The sequence below is a fragment of the Schistocerca piceifrons genome, chromosome 9 (genome assembly GCF_021461385.2).
Source record: "Schistocerca piceifrons isolate TAMUIC-IGC-003096 chromosome 9, iqSchPice1.1, whole genome shotgun sequence".
NCBI classification, from domain to species: domain Eukaryota; kingdom Metazoa; phylum Arthropoda; class Insecta; order Orthoptera; family Acrididae; genus Schistocerca; species Schistocerca piceifrons.
The window spans coordinates 37,709,503-37,730,522 of record NC_060146.1 but is presented as its reverse complement, the minus strand read 5'-3'; the positions used below and the strand labels follow the sequence as shown (position 1 = coordinate 37,730,522).

Genomic DNA, 21,020 nt, shown 5'->3' with positions numbered 1-21,020 from the left:
CAAGATATAAAATTTTTTTAACGTAACGAAATATCTTCATTAAAATGTTCATCTTCTATTTCACCCTCTCAGGAACTGAATTTCCAAAAACACTGAGACCCGTATTTTTTTTATTTCTAATCGAGAAGTAAAATGCCAGTTTTCATAGATTTGGCTTTAAAAATGCTTCAGGAGTTCTTTAACAATGATTTAATTTTTTTTAATCATTACGTATTTCACCCAAATAGGGGTTAAATTACCGAAAACGCTAATGCCAAATACCAATTTTCGTAGCTATATCTTCAAAACTGACTTAATAGCGACATATTTTCAAAAAATCTTTATTCTCTTATTTCACTCCCTTATGGCTGGAATTTCGAAAACTCCCTTCTTAAACGATGCCAACAGTATAAGATCGATACTTTCCCCAAGTTTCTGTCCTTAGCAGTTTGAACTGGACGATGATGAGCCAAGGCAGACAGTCAGGCAGTGAAGAGATTTCCTTGGAGAGGTTTCCACGTGTGAACAGCAACGTAAACCGCGTAACATCATCACTGAGTGTGCGACGTTCTTTGCTTGGTCATTAATACAAAAGTTGTTCCAAAACAGGAGGCATAATTTTTGTCATGTATTTCCCATATGTAGAAAATATGAAAATTTCACTGTAACATGTGTCCGGAAATCCTCAGTTTCCGAGTTATGGTGGAAAGCGTTTCTCGCATGACGCAACGCGAACGGCAGTGCTACGCTGGCACGTCCTTTGTAGCAGGAGAGGTGACCACAGCGAAGATGTCCAAATGGGAAGTGATTTGAAAGTCTCCATCACCGCCTTTGCGCTCATGTCAAGTTCATACCTGCTGCCTTGGAGAGGGGACAGCACAGATCCACAGCTCCATGTGTAGATGAGGTGATTCTGGATTCTGTCCCCACGACTCGTTTTGTCAGCACACGACGGTTAGCGTTGAAAGCGTTAGAAATCCGAATTTCCCTTCCTCGGCCTTATTCACAGATGATGGGTCAAATGGCTCTGAGCGTTATGCGACTTAACTTCTGAGGTCATCAGTTGCCTAGAACTTACAACTAATTAAACCTAAGTAACCTAAGGACATCACGAACATCCATGCCCGAGGCAGGATTCGAACCTGCGACCGTAGCGGTCGCTCGGTTCCAGACTGTAGCGCCTAGAACCGCTCGGCCACTCCGTATTTACAGACGAACCGCAGTTCACATGAGATGGCATTACAAACTTCCAGAACCAGCATGTACTGGTGTATGAAAACTCGCATGCAATCGTTCCATCTGATCAGCAACTGCGGTCCTCCCTCGACATGTGGGCTAGTATCACTTGTGATCGGTTAGTTGGACCCTACGTACTTCACGCCCGGGTTCCCGGGTTCGATTCCCGGCGGGGTCAGGGATTTTCTCTGCCTCGTGATGGCTGGGTGTTGTGTGCTGTCCTTAGGTTAGTTAGGTTTAAGTAGTTCTAAGTTCTAGGGGACTGATGACCATAGATGTTAAGTCCCATAGTGCTCAGAGCCATTTGAACCATTTGAAGCCTACATAATCCCGGAATTTGCGATGGTGTCCACAGGGTGACGAGACATCGGCGTGCGGTTTGTATTCAAGTAGGAGAACATTTCGCACGTCTTCTGTCACGGCAGCAACAAGCGAGAAGATAAACGATCCGGTCAATGGAGCTGTTTTGAAGGCCATAATTAGATGTTGTCACGAAGCTTTTTGTTGTCCACATACGGCGAACACACATCTGAAATTACGCCCTCTATTTTTGAAATGTCCTACATACTGTGAATAGTAATGGTCGTGCAACATTACCTTCTGGTACGTCAGAAGCTGCTTTTATACCTAAAGATTTCTCTACGTTACGAATAGTATCAAAAATGGTTCAAATGGCTCTCAGCACTGTGGGAGGTCATCAGTCCCCTAGAACTTAGAACTACTTAAACCTAACAAACCTAAGGACATCGCACACATCCATGCCCGAGGCAGGATTCGAACCTGCGACCGTAGCAGCAGAGCGGTTCCGGACTGAAGCGCCTAGAACCGCTCGGCTAACGCGACCGGCTACGAATAGTATCCTGATGAGTTTTGTGTTGTCGTTGTACTTTAAATTAACTCCCAGTCCCAATGACCTAGCTGTTCCGATATTTTGTATGCTCGTCTTTTATCCAGTCAAGTGTGTTTACTCCTATGTGCTTGCGCCAAGTCACCTTGCGGCTGCCCCACAGGCAAGTAGAGGCATGCTTGCAAGTGCATGCCTCTTCCCCAATGTGTGTCATACCACTCACACCTTTGTTCACACTGTGCTGCTCTGCTTCCGTGTGGGTTAAGCTAGAGATGGACGGCGACTAAGCCACAGGTGTAAGCGCACCCAGACACAGTGCGAAACTCTATGGGACGCCTTCTAAAAGTGAATCTATTGCCTTCTAGGTCTCCTCGACAAAACAGTGTGCTCACCTTGGTATTAAAACTTAGTGGCAGTTTCGTGACACGCACTATGACGTAAGGCTCATCTGCGAAAATACAGGGCTATTACAAATGATTGAAGCGATTTCATAAATTCACTGTAGCTCCATTCATTGACATATGGTCACGACACACTACAGATACGTAGAAAAACTCATGAATTTTTTTCGGATGAAGCCGCACTTCAGGTTTCTGCCGCCAGAGCGCTCGAGAGCGCAGTGAGACAAAATGGCGACAGGAGCCGAGAAAGCGTATGTCGTGCTTGAAATGCACTCACATCAGTCAGTCATAACAGTGCAACGACACTTCAGGACGAAGTTCAACAAAGATCCACCAACTGCTAACTCCATTTGGCGATGGTATGCGCAGTTTAAAGCTTCTGGATGCCTCTGTAAGGGGAAATCAACGGGTCGGACTGCAGTGAGAGAAGAAACGGTTGAACGCGTTCGGGCAAGTTTCACGCGTAGCCGCGGAAGTCGACGAATAAAGCAAGCAGGGAGCTAAACGTACCACAGCCGACGGTTTGGAAAATCTTACGGAAAAGGCTAAAGCAGAAGCATTTCTTAAACAGGAGATTGGAAAACCGATGGATCGGTCGTGGTGGAGATCATGATCAACAATTCATGTCATGGCCTCCACGCTCTCCCGACTTAACCCCATGCGATTTCTTTCTGTGGGGTTATGTGAAAGTTTCAGTGTTTAAACCTCCTCTACCAAGAAACCTGCCAGAACTGCGAGCTCGCATCAACGATGCTTTCGAACTCATTGATGGGGACATGCTGCGCCGAGTGTGGGAGGAACTTGATTATCGGCTTGATGTCTGCCGAATCACTAAAGGGGCACATATCGAACATTTGTGAATGCCTAAAAAAACTTGTTGAGGTTTTGTATGTGTGTGCAAAGCATTGTTAAAATATCTCAAATAATAAAGTTATTGTAGGGCTGTGAAATCGCTTCAATCGTTTGTAATAACCCTGTAATTTAAACAGCAATACAGAAGAAAATATGAGGACAACAACGTCAGAAAGAAACACACTATCTGATCATCAGAAGTATCTGGATACTCCCATGCCATTCTGAATTGGCCGCTAGATGTCACACGAGGCGCACCCGCCCCTATACGGGGAGGCGGGGAATATTGTGTTGCGAGTAGCGAAGAAATAACTGCAGAGTGGGTAGGTTAGGAGACGTAGTGACTTCGAACGTGAACTAGTCGTTTTATGTCACCTGAATAACAGATTCGGCTGGGTCATTTAAACCTTTCTAAAGCTACCCAAGCCGACTATTGGTGGTATGATTGTGAACTGGAAACGCAAAGGGAGAACAATAGCTAAACCAAGACCAGGCAAAACCTTATATACTGACGGATAGGGACTGTCGAACACTGCAGAGGCTGATTGCGCTAGCACAAACACTGTGCGTGGGAGTTAAACAAAGGCCGAGCAGCCCCTGCAACTCACACGTTTCTGTACTCAATGCTAAACGACGCTTGAGTTGCTGGACAGTGGATGACTGGTAACGAGTAATTTGGAGTGTACCCTGTGGAAATCCGATAAAAGGGTCCGAGTTTGACGAATGCCTGGAAAATGTAACCTGCAAACTTGCGTAGCGCGATTGATGTTTTGGTACTGTATGGCGGTGTTTTCCGTATCTGGGGAGTGGTCCCCTTATTTCGCTTAAGAAAACGATAACTGCAGAAGGATATCGAAACATTTTACGGTATTGTATACCGCGTATAGTAGAGGAATACTTTGGAGTCGACAATTGCTTCAGCTGTAAGGGTGGCAGCCAGTCAAGGAACATTTTAGGGAACCGGTTTAAAAATTTTATAAACGTCCCTGTCAAATCTTTACAAGTTCTCTCCCAATATGTAACTTCAGCTGTGCCTACGTGACGTAAGGTGCCTTTCAGAACCGAGACAGTTCTGTCCGGCTAAAGCTGCTTACAAGAGAGGCCTTCAGCCTTCTGCTGGAATTGCTGGCGAATTCACGCCGCCGTGTGCGTGCGTGGAGGCACGTCACTTGTGTGCACTCCGGAGGATTCTGCAGAGCGGTACACAACTGCTTCTCTCTCTTGTGATCCAGACACCGGGGAAATGGCCTGTGGGCAGTAACATTCCTGAAGTGGGCTAGCCTGGCCAAAGACCCTACCTGAACATAACAGAACACTTTTGGGATGTTTTTTTCAAATTTATTTGACTTCAGTACAGTAGTCAAGCCGTAGTGCCAGTAAATTACAGGAAGTTTACATGACTGGTTTCGCTGAAGCTCATTCACCAATATGAAATGTAATAAGTATGAACTATGTATGTTATTAATTATCGGAATATGAATTATAAGTAACATCTAACCACAACACCATCATAGAAATCAGTTCCGTGAAATTATCATGTTAAATTAAACCTCGTTATGGCTAATGGCAAAGAAGCAAGATCACTGCAACTGACCGCTGTGAAGTCTTTACCTGCAAAGAACATTAAAATTTTAACGTCGTATATCTAGGACCGGCATGGCACAACTACTTGCAAAAAGAACCTGACAAGTGAGAATCTAAAAAATGTCGTCTAATTAATTAGACAACAATTCTGCTGTTATTCTGTAACATACATCGCCCAGGTATGAAGTGGAACTGTTAATTGCAGTATCAGAATGCACCCGCAAAAAATTAACAGTCTTCAATTTTTTAAGACTAGTAAAGTTTCAAACCAACACAATACATACGTACAAAACTGTACCTTGATGTAGTTAATGAAATACGAACATCCACGCATAAATTCTGTATATTATTATCTGTCTAGGAGGGTTGGAACTTTAATTGTGGCAACTATCTATTTGCAGCTCGTACAAAATAGATATGTGATTCAAAGTTTTACTGACCTTCAGAGTAGTCACCAAAATTGTGTATAACCTGTTGCCAGCGATGTGGAAGGCGTGGGATACTCTTAGGAGTGACAGTTGTGTTGACGGTTCGAGTGGCGCGGTCTATTGCCCGACGAATTTGTAGCAGTTCTGAAGTGAATGCCGTGAAGTGTTTCCTTCAGTTTAGAAATCGAGTTGAACTGACGAGGGCTTAAGCCAGGGGACTGCAGTAGGTGGTATAGCACTTAGCAGCTCCCATCAGTGGAACAAATCAGTGACAGCTTGCACTGTACGTGCTTGAGCATTGTCCTGCAAAATGATGGTCAGGCCCTGTAGACAGTGTCATCACTTCTGTCTCTATGCTGTTTATTTTTGGAACACAACCTACGACAATGCTGGTGACTACTTTGAAGGTCAGGATTCGAACCTACGACCATAACGTGTTACTATCATCCCGTGGTGGAAGACTGGTACACATCATCTTGAGCACCGGAATCCAAATTTCATTCAACTTCACGCCCTTCTCCTTCGTACTGAAATTCCAAGGGTGTTTGAAATCTCTGTGTAGCCTTTAATGGTATCCGCTTGTGGCTGTCAGTACTTGGATCCTATCAAAATGAATGTGGCGATCTCCTGGCTGTAATGCAAACAATGTCCTCCACAGATGGGGACGAAACGTCGGGTTTTAAAGTGAAATCCCTTGGACCACGGCATACTAGCCCGGAATATTTTATTAATTGAGACTTATTTCATAGTTGTCACATTTGAGAATGGTAACTGAGCTTCACCGAAATTAGCCATGTAAGCTTTCTGTAACTTACTACGACTATGGTTTGACTACTGTACTGAAATCAAATAAATTTGAAAAAAAAACTTACATTCAGTCGCGCTTCGCAAGACAGTCATGTTTAATTACTTTGGTGATGAGTCAGAACGACGATTCGCTCCAGATCGCAGTGAGCTACATCACTACCTTGTCTGCTTTCGGCCCTTCAGGAAGAATGGGCTACCATTCCTTCACACAGCTAAGTGTCACTAGCGGGGCTGAAGCCGACACAAAGCACAAGGGTGGAGATGGCCCACATTAATATTCACTGGCAGGTGTGCGGACACACTCGATTAGATACGCGGACAGACGTACAACACACAGTCCTTTCGACTCACGGCTGGCCAGACGAAAGCGCGTCGACGTCGGGCTTTGCGGCAGAGTAATGCCGGCAGTCGTCAGAGGCAAGCCGTTTATAACGGAGCGCTCGTTTCCGAAATGTGTCACGGCCCGCACTGCGCCGCGCCGCGCCAGCCGGCGCTGCCTCGGCCCAAGGCCCGCGGCGCGCTGCCGCCCACGCACCAAACCAGGGGAGAGGAGAGGAGCGCCACAGCAGCAGACGTCTGGCGCTCATCCGGGCCCGCATTACTCGCCTCGCGCTGCTTGTTTTCCTTCCTCGCAAACAGCCGACCTGTTTCCTTTCCGTGGAACAATTCGCTTTGTCTCGCGTCCTCGCTGCAGTATGTAGCTCGTCCCCGCACTGATTCTTCGCGCTTTTTGACGGTCCAAGGCCCGCACGGCATACCGCACGCACGAGATAGAGCCTACGAGCTGTCTACAAGGTTAGCTGCGAAATCTTTCAGGCGCCCTCACGGAGCTGCAGCGCCGCTAGTGTTGGAAATTAATCGTTGTATATCAATGCAAACTTTTTTTTTCACTAGCTGCTTATTTTTTATGGTGGGTCGTACGTTGCCACTTAGCCACTGTGACTGGGTCCAGGGCCCGGAGGGACTGGAAGTAACAACCCCCCGGTTCCCGTCCCCACTCACACCGTTGCCCGTGTCCCGCCACAATTAAGATCCTTCCATCCAGGACGTGCGCCGCCTCTTACCAGGGGGCGTAGATCCCTTAAAGAGGTGCCTAACTTTAAGCTTCAGATCAGAAGTTATTAGTGTAGTGGAGGTTGAGGTATAGGCTGTGTTGTACAAACAATTCATGCTGAGCCAATGAGACATATTATGATACGTGGTGTGGCAGTTAGCACCTCCCGGCCCCGCCAGCAACACAGCCTGAACGGTGGTTTTCCCCGATCTACCATAGGCATCCGTCGGGTCGGGCTCAAAAGAGAGGGACCACAATTAAGATCCTTCCATCCAGACTGCGCGCTGCCTCCTAAAGGAAGGCGTAGGTCCCTTGAAGAGGTACCTAGCTTTAAGCTAACTGTAAAAAATGGATGCAAGTATGTACGTATTGTAAATTTAGCGAACACCTCCCATCGCGTATCCAAAGGCGTCTGTCTCTCTGCACGCCAGAACCTCTAAAACGAATCGGGAAAACTTCCTCTCTGGGCGCGAGTCAGACTATTCCAGACGAAGAAACTGGTACAGGCATGCGTATTCAAATACAGAGATAAACAAACAGAATATGGCGCTGCGATCGGCAGCAATTGTCTGGCGCAGTTGTTAGATCGGTTACTGCTGCTACAATTGCAGACTATCAGGATTTAAGTGAGTTTTAACGTGGTATTATAGTCGGCGCACGAGCGACGGGACACAGCATCTCCGAAGTAGCGATGAAGTGGAGATTATCCCGCACGACAATTTCACGAGAGTACCGCGAATATCAGGAATCCGGTAAAACATCAGATCTCCGACATCGCTGCGGCCGGAAAAAGATCCTGCAAGAACGGGGCCAACGACGACTGAAGAGAATTATTCAACGTCGCATAAGTGCAACCCTTGCGCAAACTACAGCAGATTTCAATGCTGGGCCATCGACAAGTGTCTGCCTGCGAACCATTCAACGAAACATGATCGATATGGGCTTTCAGAGCCGAAGACCCACTATTGTATCCTTGATGACTGCACGACAAAAAGCTTTACGCCTCAAATGGGCCCGTCAGCAACGACACTGGACTGTTAATGACTAGAAACATGTTGCCTGGTCGGACGAGTCTCGTTTCAAATTGATCGAGTGGATGGACGTGTACCGGTATGGAGACAGTCTCATGAATCCATAGATCCTGCATGTCAGCAGGGGACCGTTCAAGCTGGCTTTGTAATGGTGTGCAGCGAGTGCAGTTGTTGTGATATGGGAGCTCTGATACAGGTGACACGTACGTTAGCATCCCATATGATCACCTGCATCCATTCATGCCCTTTGTGCATTTCGACTGACTTGGGCAATCCCAACAGGGCAACGGGATACCCCACACGTCCAGAATTGCTACAGAGTAGCTCCAAGAACACTCTTCTGAGTTTAAACACTTCCGCTGGCTACCAAACTCCCCAGACACGAACATTATTGAGCATATCTGGGATGCCTTGCAACGTGCTGCTCAGCACTACTTCAGACATTAGTGGAGTCCATGACACGTCGTGTTGAGGCACTTCTGCAAGCTCGCGGGGACCCTACACGATATTAGGCATGTGTACCAGTGTCTTCGGCTCTTCAGTGTATAATTCTGTTACCGTTAACATAAGCATATGACTAATGTTTCAGGGTATCGACACGAATTATAAAAATTGATACGCCTATGCATGTGTGCATTCTTGTACGTATGAATGTGTGTCTCCCTAAACCACTGAACCAAATGTTACTTGCATTTCGTCTCGTATACAATACATACATACGTACTTAAAGCCATTTTTAATACATTAACTTCCAACACAAGTAGTACTGTCGCTCTCTGGCCTTCAGTAGTGCGTTGAGTATTCTCGCACATATTGCAGTTTGCCTGCATTGCATTCTTCGATTTCTACTAAAGGAAACTTTTAAGTTTGTTGTGGGGATTAATAACTGCGATGGCGTTCAGAGTTGCTAATGAGAAAAGGAAACGGTGAAATGAATATAACCCACGTGGGTGGCGCTTTGTCTCCTGTACAGTCGTTTTAGTCGCCATCTTTTCTCAACGTCGCAGTAACCGATGTTTCCTCCATCACCACAGGCCCAAACCCCTACCTCTGTGTCAAGCGTACTCATTGACATCACCTATCCCATTTACAGTTCAATGTGTTTCTGAACAAATATTTTGAAAACTGTACCTCCTGATCTGTATTTCTGTTGCCTCTTCTTCACTGCACCCCAAACCCTCTTGCCCCCATAGACCAATGGGTGCTACATTAATACACATTATAAAAAGGGGTGAACGTACGTATGAAGGCAATGTGTGACCGCGATAGCGTTACCTTGAATACTGATGCAATAAGGGTGAGCTGTACGGCAGTATTACAGTATGGACGGGCAATACTGAAGGTAGCTAGCGACGTACTGCCGAAGTGTTGCCGGTGCCGTGTAGCCGGGCCATACAGGGGGTACATGGGAATATGGAAACGCCGCGAGAAATGTACGCTTGAACTTGTAAATGCAAATGCCAGCCAACTCTGGAGTTTGTGCTGTTGTATTTGACCACGACGGGACCTGTGCAACGTCCACAACGCAAATACAACTGTCAGTCGTGGTGAGAACAGCGATCCATGGAATTATGAGAGCGTTATCGCAGATGTATGTGGATTCGGAAGGGGGCAAATTGTTTTCTCCCATACGGCAGCTGCTTCGGTAACCAAGCGATCCGAAGTGTTTGGCATTTCACGAGGCATGGTATCGAAGACTTATAACGGATACACGGAAAGCGGGTAAACATCCGCTAAGGCACAATATCAACAAAAGTGCGTGTGTGTGTGTGTGTGTGTGTAATCGTGGCGGACGGACACCAAAGAGGATTATAACGAAATATAAGAGGACGACAGCTGGAAAAGTGCAAAACTGAACGTGCACTCGCGTATCCTGTCAGCAACAAATCGACACTAACGGATAAGCAGGGAAATGCATGGCGAGTTGGAATTCCAAGACCACACACCAAACGCTCGTAACGACAATCACCAAGGCCCCCTGCACCTCTGTCTTTATCCATAAATCGTTCGCTGGGAGCCTCAGCCTTGCTTCGTTTTTCTGAAGCCGACGGCGATGCAGCGTCTAGTCACGTTATCTGAGCGGTGAAACAATATTATTTCGCTTCGTTTCGGAAGTTGTCGCGCGGACGTTGAGGTACTAGATCTGTTTGCTTGTAGAAATGTAGAAGCGAGCAAACTGGACAACCGTGTCGGCCATAAATGTGACGTATACGCCTACAACCGAAGCTAAGGAATACAGAAAGATAGGAGAGGTGGAACTTTAATAGTGGCAAGTATTATTTACAGCTCGTACAAAATAGATATGCGTTTCAAAGATTTACTGACCTTCAAAGTAGCCGCCAGTATTGTGTATAACCCGCTGCCAGCGATGTGGAAGTCGTAGGACACTCTTAGCAGTGCCAGTTGCGTTGACAGTTCGAGCGGCGCGGTCTTGTCGTCGACGAATTTGTAGCAGTTCTGAAGCGAATGCCGTGAAGTTTAGAAATCGAGTTGAACTCACGATGGCTTACGTCCGGGAAGAGCAGTAGGTGGTATAGCACTTAGCAGCCAAATCAGCCAAACAAATCAGTAACAGCTTGCACTGAGAATTGTCCTGCAAAATGATGGTCAGGTCCTGCAGAAAGTGTCATCACTTCTAAGCTGGTCGTAAGTTGTGTTCCAAAAATGAACAGCATAGAGACACAAGTGAAGACACTTTCTGCAGGACCTGACCATCATTTTGCAGGACAATGCTCAAGCGCGTACAGTGCAGGTGTTACTGATTTGTTCGACTGATTTGGCTGCTAAGTGCTATACCACCTACTGCTCTTCCCTGACCTAAGCACTCGTGAGTTCAACTCTATTTATAAACTGAAGGAAACACTTCACGACATTCGCTTCAGAACTGCTACAGATTCGTCGGGCAATAGACCGCGCCGCTCGAACTGTCAACGCAACTGGCACCGCTAAGACTACCCTAAGACTTCCACATCGCTGGCAACGGGTTTTACACAATACTGGCGGCTACTTTGAAGGTCAGTAAAACTTTGAAACACGTATCTATTTTGTAGGAGCTGTAAGTAAATAGTTCCCACTACTGAAGTTCCAACCCTCGTAATAGAGATAAGTATAACGTGCATTTTCGGAATGTATGTTTATTTTGGTAAGGTACGGTACGCCCAAAGTCTTTTACTGGCAAGGGTGGATAATACACCTACTGTTATTTGTGCGTTAAATCTTAATGTTTATGTGCCAAGCCACGCATACATCTGTCCATACTACTGAATCTGACTGCAAAGGAAGTTATTTAAAAATTATCTGAAACGCAAACAACATTGGCATTCCAAACTCCTTTTGAGGTACATTCCTCGTCAGAAAAGCTAAGCTGCAACGCATGCAACGAAATCATGTTCTCTGATACCGTAAGATGAGTTGACTTGTGAAGGAGTGTGTCGATTATTTCTTCGGGTAAGAATGGAAAAGAAAATTGAGAATGCACTAGGTGACGATCAGTTTGGCTTTAGGAGAAGTAAAGGGACGAGAGAGGCAATTCTGACGTTACGGCTAATAATGGAAGCAAGGCTAAAGAAAAATCAAGACACTTTCATAGGATTTGTCGACCTGGAAAAAGCGTTCGACAATATAAAATGGTGCAAGCTGTTCGAGATTCTGAAAAAAGTAGGGGTAAGCTATAGGGAGAGACGGGTCATATACAATATGTACAACAACCAAGAGGGAATAATAAGAGTGGACGATCAAGAACGAAGTGCTGGTGTTAAGAAGGGTGTAAGACAAGGCTGTAGCCTTTCGCTCCTACTCTTCAATCTGTACATCGAGGAAGCAATGATCGAAATAAAAGAAAGGTTCAGGAGTGAAATTAAAATACAAGGTGAAAGGATATCAATGATACGATTTGCTGATGACATTGCTATCCTGAGTGAAAGTGAAGAAGAATTAAATGATCTGCTGAACGGAATGAACAGTCTAATGAGTACACAGTACGGTTTGAGAGTAAATCGGAGAAAGACGAAGGTAATTAGAAGTAGTAGAAATGAGAACAGCGAGAAACTTAACATCAGGATTGATGGTCACGAAGTCAATGAAGTTAAGGAATTCTGCTACCTAGGCAGTAAAATAACCAATGACGGACGGAGCAAGGAGGACATCAAAAGCAGACTCGCTATGGCAAAAAAGGCATTTCTGGTCAAGAGAAGTCTACTAATATCAAATACCGGCCTTAATTTGAGGAAGAAATTTCTGAAGATGTACGTCTGGAGTACAGCATTGTACGGTAGTGGAACATGGACTATGGGAAAACCGGAACAGAAGAGAATCGAAGCATTTGAGATGTGGTGCTATAGACGAATGTTGAAAATTAGGTGGACTGATAAGGTAAGGAATGAGGAGGTTCTACGCAGAATCGGAGAGGAAAGGAATATGTAGAAAACACTGATAACGAGAAGGGACAGGATGATAGGACATCTGCTAAGACATGAGGGAATGACTTCCATGGTACTAGAGGGAGCTGTAGAGGGCAAAAACTATAGAGGAAGACAGAGATTGGAATACGTCAAGCAAATAATTGAGGACGTAGGTTGCAAGTGCTACTCTGAGATGAAGAGGTTAGCACAGGAACGGAATTCGTGGCGGGCCGCATCAAACCAGTCAGTAGACTGATGAAAAAAAAAAAAGAAAAAAAAAATTGTAGGCAAATGACGTGCTGAAGTAAGAGAGACCTATATTCATTCCTCGTGTCTTATCACTCATCACTTACTACTTCCTCTGTTGTATTATGACACCAACCGTTACCATACAACTTTTATTACCCATTCCATCACATGATTTCACTATGTTACATTTTGTGTTCTCTGAATCTTTCGCAGAAGCAAGCTTCAATGAAAGCTTCTCGGTTTAAATGCCGCGTAATTTGAAATAAAACACTCGGGCTTTCGACAACTGTATCCTCCATCGTCATTAGGAGTTCAGATCACTGCTGACGATGACGGAGACAGCTGTCGAAAGCATGAGTATTTTATTCCAAATGAGGCGGCTTGTACACCGAGAAGATTTTATGTTGCACTTTGTCAGAAATAAACTTGTTCGACTGCTTTTATATTCAGTATTCATCACTATCTTCTCCTGTCAGTATTCTGTCTTAAGACTTAATTATTTTGCAATTCACTTACATAAGCCAACCTCAAACGCCGCTGTTCGCTCACCAAGTCCAGTCCCAATTTCCTCTGGTCCACAACTACCTTCAGCCTTCCTGCATCGCGTCACTCGTCAGGGCCTTATCTGCTCGGCTGACGCCAATGGGTGGCGTCCTTACGTCATTTGTGACGATTTAGACTTATTACAACACATGTCTACTCACGAGCGCAATACTCCCTTAACACGAGTATTTTCGTTTCCTGAGTTGTTCTTCCTTCTAACCAAACTGCCCTATACTGTGGGCTTGGAGCTCACGGTTCATTGACATGGTGATTCACATGCAAAAAATTTTAACTGTTTATCACTGAATGAACTGGAAGGTGACATCGGGGGATTCCGCAGATACGGTCACCTTACAGGCCCAAAACATCACAGAACCGCATCTGACCGCAACTACGGTTCCGTCGGTTCATTCGACGCATTGTACCACTTGGAAAGGGGTAAAATCGCGAATCATAAACTGGTGTCCTGTTTCTGTGTGGTTTGGTCGACTGAAAAACGTGCTGCTTCATGTGCTGCTCTGAGAAACGGTCTTTTGTGAGATATCGGACTAAATGTCCACTGCACGCAGTTCCCTTCGTACTCTTTGTTCGGTAACTGAATCATATGGACCTCTATTCGTTACAAGCACTTGTTCCTGTCGGGTTTGAAAACCAGTTGTCACTGACTAGGCATGACAGTCGTGTCCGATTCCTGTCGGTTATCATCTTTCAACAAACTCTGTTCTCAAGCCATGTTTCCTAACTCCGTGTGGTACACAATTCCTCGAAAACACGCTGGACAGTTTGAGGTGAAACACCTTCAAATCGGGCAGCTTCGATGACGGTGGGGTTCGATCATGATAGCTGCTTCCTGCCATTATGACATATTTCCGTGTCGGTTCATGTTTCGGACTGGATTCACATTCGGGAAGACGACGGTTCAATCCCGCGTCCGGCCATCCTGATTTAGGTTTTCCGTGATTTCCCTAAATCGCTCCAGGCAAATGCCGGGATGGTTCCTTTGAGAGGGCACGGCCGACTTCCTTCGCCGTCCTTCCCTAATCCGATGAGACCGATGACCTCGTTGTCTGGTCTCCTTCCCCGAACAGCCCAGCCCTCCATGTTTCGGCGCCGACTCCATTCAAACGACTCGCACGTATCCACCACTTCCTTCACTGAACCCTTCATTAGGCGCCTTTTTAGTAGCATCAAATAATTTTGTGTGTTTGAAATTGTTCAAGTGTGTCAGCAAAAACGATGAAAAAAGCAATGCATTCTCAAATTAGGAAAAAACATATTTATTTACACTTTGCATTTACGCAAAACTGTGTCACGTCATATTCACTCACGCGCTGCACTTTGCAATTACGCAAAACCTGTGACATTTAAACCCTTAATAATTGTTCTAAACACCAAACTAACAACGTTCAAGACAGAATTAACGGTACCATCGAAAGTGGATGGATGGCATGTGAGTGTTAGAATGCAGAAAGCAGTTTTTGTCTTTATTTAAACTTCTCACACATGACAAAGGCGCGCCCTTTGCATTCTTGTGGCAGACTCTTTCCAACTCCCTTCACAAAGCAACACTGCCTATCTGAAAGGCGGTTTCCAGTGCTAAACTTCAAGGAAAACGACGGAAAGAGAACTGAAACTCTGCTTTGTACATCTGCAGCGCAGCGAAGCGTTCAGTCTGCAGTGTACGATCACTTGATTGTCTGGTGTCAGCCCTGCGCTGCCCCCAGTGCTTCAAAGCGACCTGCGTGCCCTTTTAAGGGGCTCACTAGTATGTTGGTGCTACAGAAGAATGCTGAAGATCAGATGGGTAGATCACATAAATAATGAGCAGGTACTGAATAGAATTGGGGAGAAGAGGAGCTTGTGGCAAAACTTGACAAGAAGAAGGGACCAGTTGCTAGGACATGTTCTGAGGCATCAAGGGATCACAAATTTAGCATTGGAGAGCAGCGTGGAGGGTAAAAATCGTAGAGGGAGACCAAGAGATGAATACACTAAGCAGATTCAGAAGGATGTAGGCTGCAGTAGGTACTGGGAGATGAAGAAGCTTGCACAGGATAGAGTAGCATGGAGAGCTGCATCAAACCAGTCTCAGGACTGACGACCACAACAACAACAGTATGTTGTCCAGTAAGCGTATTTACGAAAAACCAACAGATCGCGCACGATGGGAGTCCTCTCCTTATTAACCTTACCTGCTCTAACAATCCATTACTATTCTACAACAGCACTCAATAATTAATGCACATATTTTCTTTCTAAAAGCAGCTTGGTTTTATTCAGGATTACAATACACCACATTATTCCCCTCTCTTTTCGATACAAAAACCCTATTTTTCAACACAATCTCAGCTCAATGTGACAGTATTACTCCACCTCGACATTTGTTTCAGTGCGAATGCACTAATATCGCCCCAACTTCTACGGGAATCAGCATTTGCGAGTAGAGATTTTAATGGAGGAGGGACGCTGCATTGTGGAGAGCTGGAAATGTGAGTCGGTAAGCGACCGTATCCGGATGGCCAAAGACGTCAAGGCTACCGCTCATGACAGGTGGTAAATCCGCGTTCGATTCCCGGTCAGCCACAAATTTTCAATTTTCGCCACTCCGACTTGGACTTTTGTCGGAGCGTTATACCAAATTTCCAACACCATTGTCATAGAAGGCAGCTACCTGTGCTTTCCGATAATTCTCTGCACTGGTCTATAGCGCGTAGCCTGCGCCCAAGTGTTGTCTTTGTATCTAGCCTTTCGTGTGAACAGAGATGATACTCAGGACGAGCTAATTAGGGCTGTGTTGTGGGTGATCGAACACTTCCCATCGGAAAGGCTGCAGGTGCGTCTTCACTGCCCCTGCAGAGTGCAGTTGAGGGTTGCCACGAAGAATGAAGTGCGTGGCAGTTGTGTTAGGCAGGCTGCATTCATTAAGGCGAAGCCTCTCAGCGGGCCCTCCTACTTGGCGGGAGACATCATCATTGTTCTAGGCACCTTTACTCGCTCACATTGCGCTTAAAACTGAAAAGAGCGTCTTGATGCGATCGACAGTCATTCTACAAACACTACCCGACACATCTGTGCAAAGCTTTATCGGGCTTTCACTGTGGTGTCCATTTCGCGGCCTATCGGAACTACATTTAAAGCTATTTAAGAACAGTTTGTAATGCATGTGTTTTACCTATATTCATAAAATACCTACTTGGTTTTTTATGACTTTATAACAACACACGTTTACAAACGGTTCTCTGTGGCTGACTGTTGTTGACGTTATGCAGGAGTCATTGGGTGGAGCTTTCGCTTTAGGACCAGGAGCGACTGAGGTCCAGTAAGTAGGTTCCACGCGCCTTCAGAGTGGCCTGCTCCACGCCACCCGGTCCTGCTGCCACCAAGCGTATACCAGCAACTGACTATGCTATTTTACTTATACGAGTGCAGTAATTCCTCAACCAGTAACGATATGTAATACTCTTGTTTACAGAGCAAAAAAAAAGGTCTCATGATACTCTTATAAAAGGAGAAGAACGATCAGCAAACGAATTATATACAACATACATACAATCAAGACTGTTTTATTTAAACATTTTCAATACAAATTTACCGATCGCTCTTTAACTTACTTCGAATATTATAAGCAAAGCTCTCCGTTATGTACACTCGAAGACAAATAAATGACGCATCACGAAAGAATTGTGCGAATGGGCGGGAAATCAGTAGATTCAATGTACATGTACTGACAAATAAATGATTACAGTTACAGAAAAACTGGATGACTGATTCAAGAGAAAGAGCTTCTCAAAGTGAGCAAGGTAATAATGTGTTGGTCCCTGCAAACAGTTATTCGGCTTGGCGTTGTCTGACAAGAGTTGTTCCATGTCCTCCTGAGTGTGGTCGTGCCAAATTCTGTCCATTTGGCGGACTGGAGCGTCGAAATCCCGAGCTCGGAGGAGAGCCCAGCCCGTACAGCTCCGAACGTTCTCAACTGGGGAGAGACCCAGGGACCTCGCTGGCCACGGTAAGGTCTGGCAAACGCTAAGACAAGCACCAGAAACTCTTGCTGTATGCGGACGGCCGTTATCTTGCTGAAATGTAAGCCCAGAATGGCCTGCCGTTAAGGGCAACAAAACGGAGCATAGAGCATCTAGACGTACTGCTGCGAGAATTTCTACTTGTTTTCGTGTTGGCCAAACCCTACCTCAACCAGGTTCGTCGCTGGATCTCTTCCCCAACTGGCAATGTTTGGAGCATTATGGGCAAAAATCTACAAAAACCTCATGTTATAACGCGCCAACTGGACGAAATCACGCCAAGTTGAACAACTGCTTCCGTAAGGGTCAGAGGTGCACCAGCGCCTTACTGACTAGCTTTTGTCAAGCTCTCTCTCTCTCTCTCTCTCTCTCTCTCTCTCTCTCTCTCTGCAATAAATCGCCCAATTTTTTCTGTAATTGTAATCATTTACTTGTCTGTCCATTGCGTCCTACCTACCGATTACCGTCCCATTGGGATAATTCCTTCGTGGCGCATCTTTTTTTTTGTCTTAGAGGGTACACCGTCTTCTTCTCACATCAGTTACCAAATTAATCTGTCTTAAAATGTACTGACCTGTTGGAAGTGGAGGAGGCGGCGGTTGCGGCGGCGGCGGATGGCGGCGGCGGCGTGGGCGTCGGTGGCAGCGCCGCGTGCTGCTGCGGGGGCGGCGCCTTGCTGGAGGCGGCGGCGGCTGCGGCTGCGGCGGCGGCGAGCGCCGCGGGGCCCGGGGGCGGAGCGTGGTGCGCCGCGGAGATGAGCGGCCCTGCCGGCTGGTAGTAGCCTGCAACAGGCGCGGGCGCCCGCAAGGCTCAGTCCACGGTCCAACTTTACTCTTTCCATATCCACAGCTAATATATTAGCGCAATAAGTAAGCCGTCCTCTCGGAAAACGATGTAAGCACAGAAGTGTCTTGTGTCCTGTAAATTGAAAGAGCATTAATACTGCGGCGATTGGCGGCCATACCAACCGGTAATACAGTAAAAACCCGCACGGTTCAATCCTGGATCCAATTTCATTCTACTTGTGTACACCTAATCTCGGCGCACTAGATAACTTTCGGCAACCCCCCCCCCCCCCCAAATCTCTAATGGAGTGATTCGCGATAAACGGTGTTCTACTAAATTTCAATTTCTTGTAGACATGTAAGTTTTACAACAATTTCATTTTAGCACAGAATCATAAAACTCAAAAAGCCTGATTTCAAATGTAGACGAGACAGCATGCAGTGTTTTTTGAACTATTATTTGCCAGCCTCGGTAGCCGAGCGGTTCTAGGCGCCTCAGTCTCGAACCGTGCGACTGCTACGGTCGCAGGTTCGAATCCTGCCTCGGGCATGGATGTTGTGATGTCCTTAGGTTAGTTAGGTTTAACTAGTTCTAAGTTCTAGGGGACTGATGACCTCAGATGTGCTCACAGCCATTTCAACCATTTCTTTGAACTGTTATTTGTTTATTGCCACTTTTCAAAGCTCTCGTACACACAGATCTACAAACGTCTTATCACGTGACTGTTACTGAGTAAAAATTCCGTCTCGAAATCTCACAGAAAATCCAAACAGATTCTGGTTGTACATGAAGCACACCAGACGCAAGACGCAATCAATACTTCATATGCGCGATTCCAATAGTAATATTACCGCTAAAGTGGAGTTATTAAACATGGTTTTCCGAAATCCTTCCCGAAGGAGACGAAGTAAATATTCCAGAATTAGAATGAAGAACGGGTGCCAAAATGAGGAACTTGGAGGTTCGAAGAACCCTCTTTCAGGGACTTAAGTGTAAATTGTAGAGTAGTCATGTAGATGAACTCTTTCCTGTGACTTCAGTTCTTTTATTTTAATACACAAAGAACACACGTGACACAGAGAGTGTGGCTACCGACAATCGGGAAACTACTTAGTCTTTTAAACAGCAACTTGCAGGTCCATGTCACAATCAACATTCTCAGTGTTAAGCTTTCAGTAGTCATTACTGTGTAGAGTGATTCGTCGTCAAATGCGTAGTTTAAAGGATAACAGGTCTTTCGGCTTACTTAAGTTCAATACGTCATATTTATTTTCAATGACTGTCAACTGCTAGTCCCTACGTGAATCATCAATACTCCGCAGGTCTCCATGCACTTGTGGCGTTTGTTATTTCGCTATATACGACTGCATCATCCGCTACCAGCCTCAGGGAACTTCCGACGTTATACACCCCGTATGTGCAGCGTGTCCGGGCTAGAGCTGTACAAAACAATGTTTATTTCAGTACCTATTAAGGTTTATAGCTTCATTTGTCCAACACTGTACATAGGAGGTCAAACATTTTTGTACACGTTGGTGAAGTTCAACATGGGCACCGTTTGTAAAATAGCTCTGAGCATTATGGGACTTAACTTCTCAGGTCATCAGTCCCCTACAACAGAACTACTTAAACCTAACTAACCTAAGGACATCACACACATCCATGCCCGAGGCAGGATTCGAACCTGCGACCGTAGCGCACCGTTTGTAGCTCGACAGAGATCGAAACTGTTGTCCACTTCTCGCCACATATTCCTAAGCAAGACAGGTGTTATGGTTATAAGACGTGTATATTTCTATTGTCTATTGCCAAACCACAATTTATGAAAGATGTTTATATTTTATTAATAGGATCAAGTAGGAATAATTAATATTTGTCATGTTGGAAATAATTGTGGTAGCACCAAACTATTGTTGGCAAGAGAGACCGCACATTGATATATTTTTAAAAAGGGCGGGAGAGACCGCGTGTGGGTACATTTTAAGAAGAGAGAGGGAAAGACCACGCATTGATACATTTTGTAGTGGTAGCAGGTATTGTCTGCACCAGAATGCATTGTTGGCAGGAGAGACCGCACTTTAGCGTTCGTAGGAAGTCAGTAGTAAGCGAGATGTGAAGCGAGTCGGTAGCAGGTCTGAAGCGAGAGGTTGAGAGGAGCGGTGCGCCTGCCAGCCACCAGCTATGAGTTACAAGAGATTATAAACGGATGTACAGAGACATCAGCTAACTACACTCCTGGAAATGGAAAAAAGAACACATTGACACCGGTGTGTCAGACCCACCATACTTGCTCCGGACACTGCGAGAGGGCTGTACAAGCAATGATCACACGCACGGCACAGCGGACACACCAGGAACCGCGGTGTTGGCCGTCGAATGGCGCTAGCTGCGCAGCATTTGTGCACCGCCGCCGTCAGTGTCAGCCAGTTTGCCGTGGCATACGGAGCTCCATCGCAGTCTTTAACACTGGTAGCATGCCGCGACAGCGTGGACGTGAACCGTATGTGCAGTTGACGGACTTTGAGCGAGGGCGTATAGTGGGCATGCGGGAGGCCGGGTGGACGTACCGCCGAATTGCTCAACACGTGGGGCGTGAGGTCTCCACAGTACATCGATGTTGTCGCCAGTGGTCGGCGGAAGGTGCACGTGCCCGTCGACCTGGGACCGGACCGCAGCGACGCACGGATGCACGCCAAGACCGTAGGATCCTACGCAGTGCCGTAGGGGACCGCACCGCCACTTCCCAGCAAATTAGGGACACTGTTGCTCCTGGGGTATCGGCGAGGACCATTCGCAACCGTCTC

General features: G+C 46.0%; 1 protein-coding gene across 1 annotated transcript in view; it reads right to left on the bottom strand.

Moving 5' to 3' along the window:
- Positions 1–18,063, bottom strand: part of LOC124716674 (basic proline-rich protein-like) — a 124,986-nt gene extending 106,923 nt beyond the window's left edge. The window contains exon 1 of the mRNA XM_047243212.1: positions 18,005–18,063. The gene's annotated coding sequence lies outside the window, so the exon portion shown is untranslated. The remainder of the gene's footprint in view (positions 1–18,004) is intronic.
- Between the last annotated feature and the right edge of the window lie 2,957 nt (positions 18,064–21,020).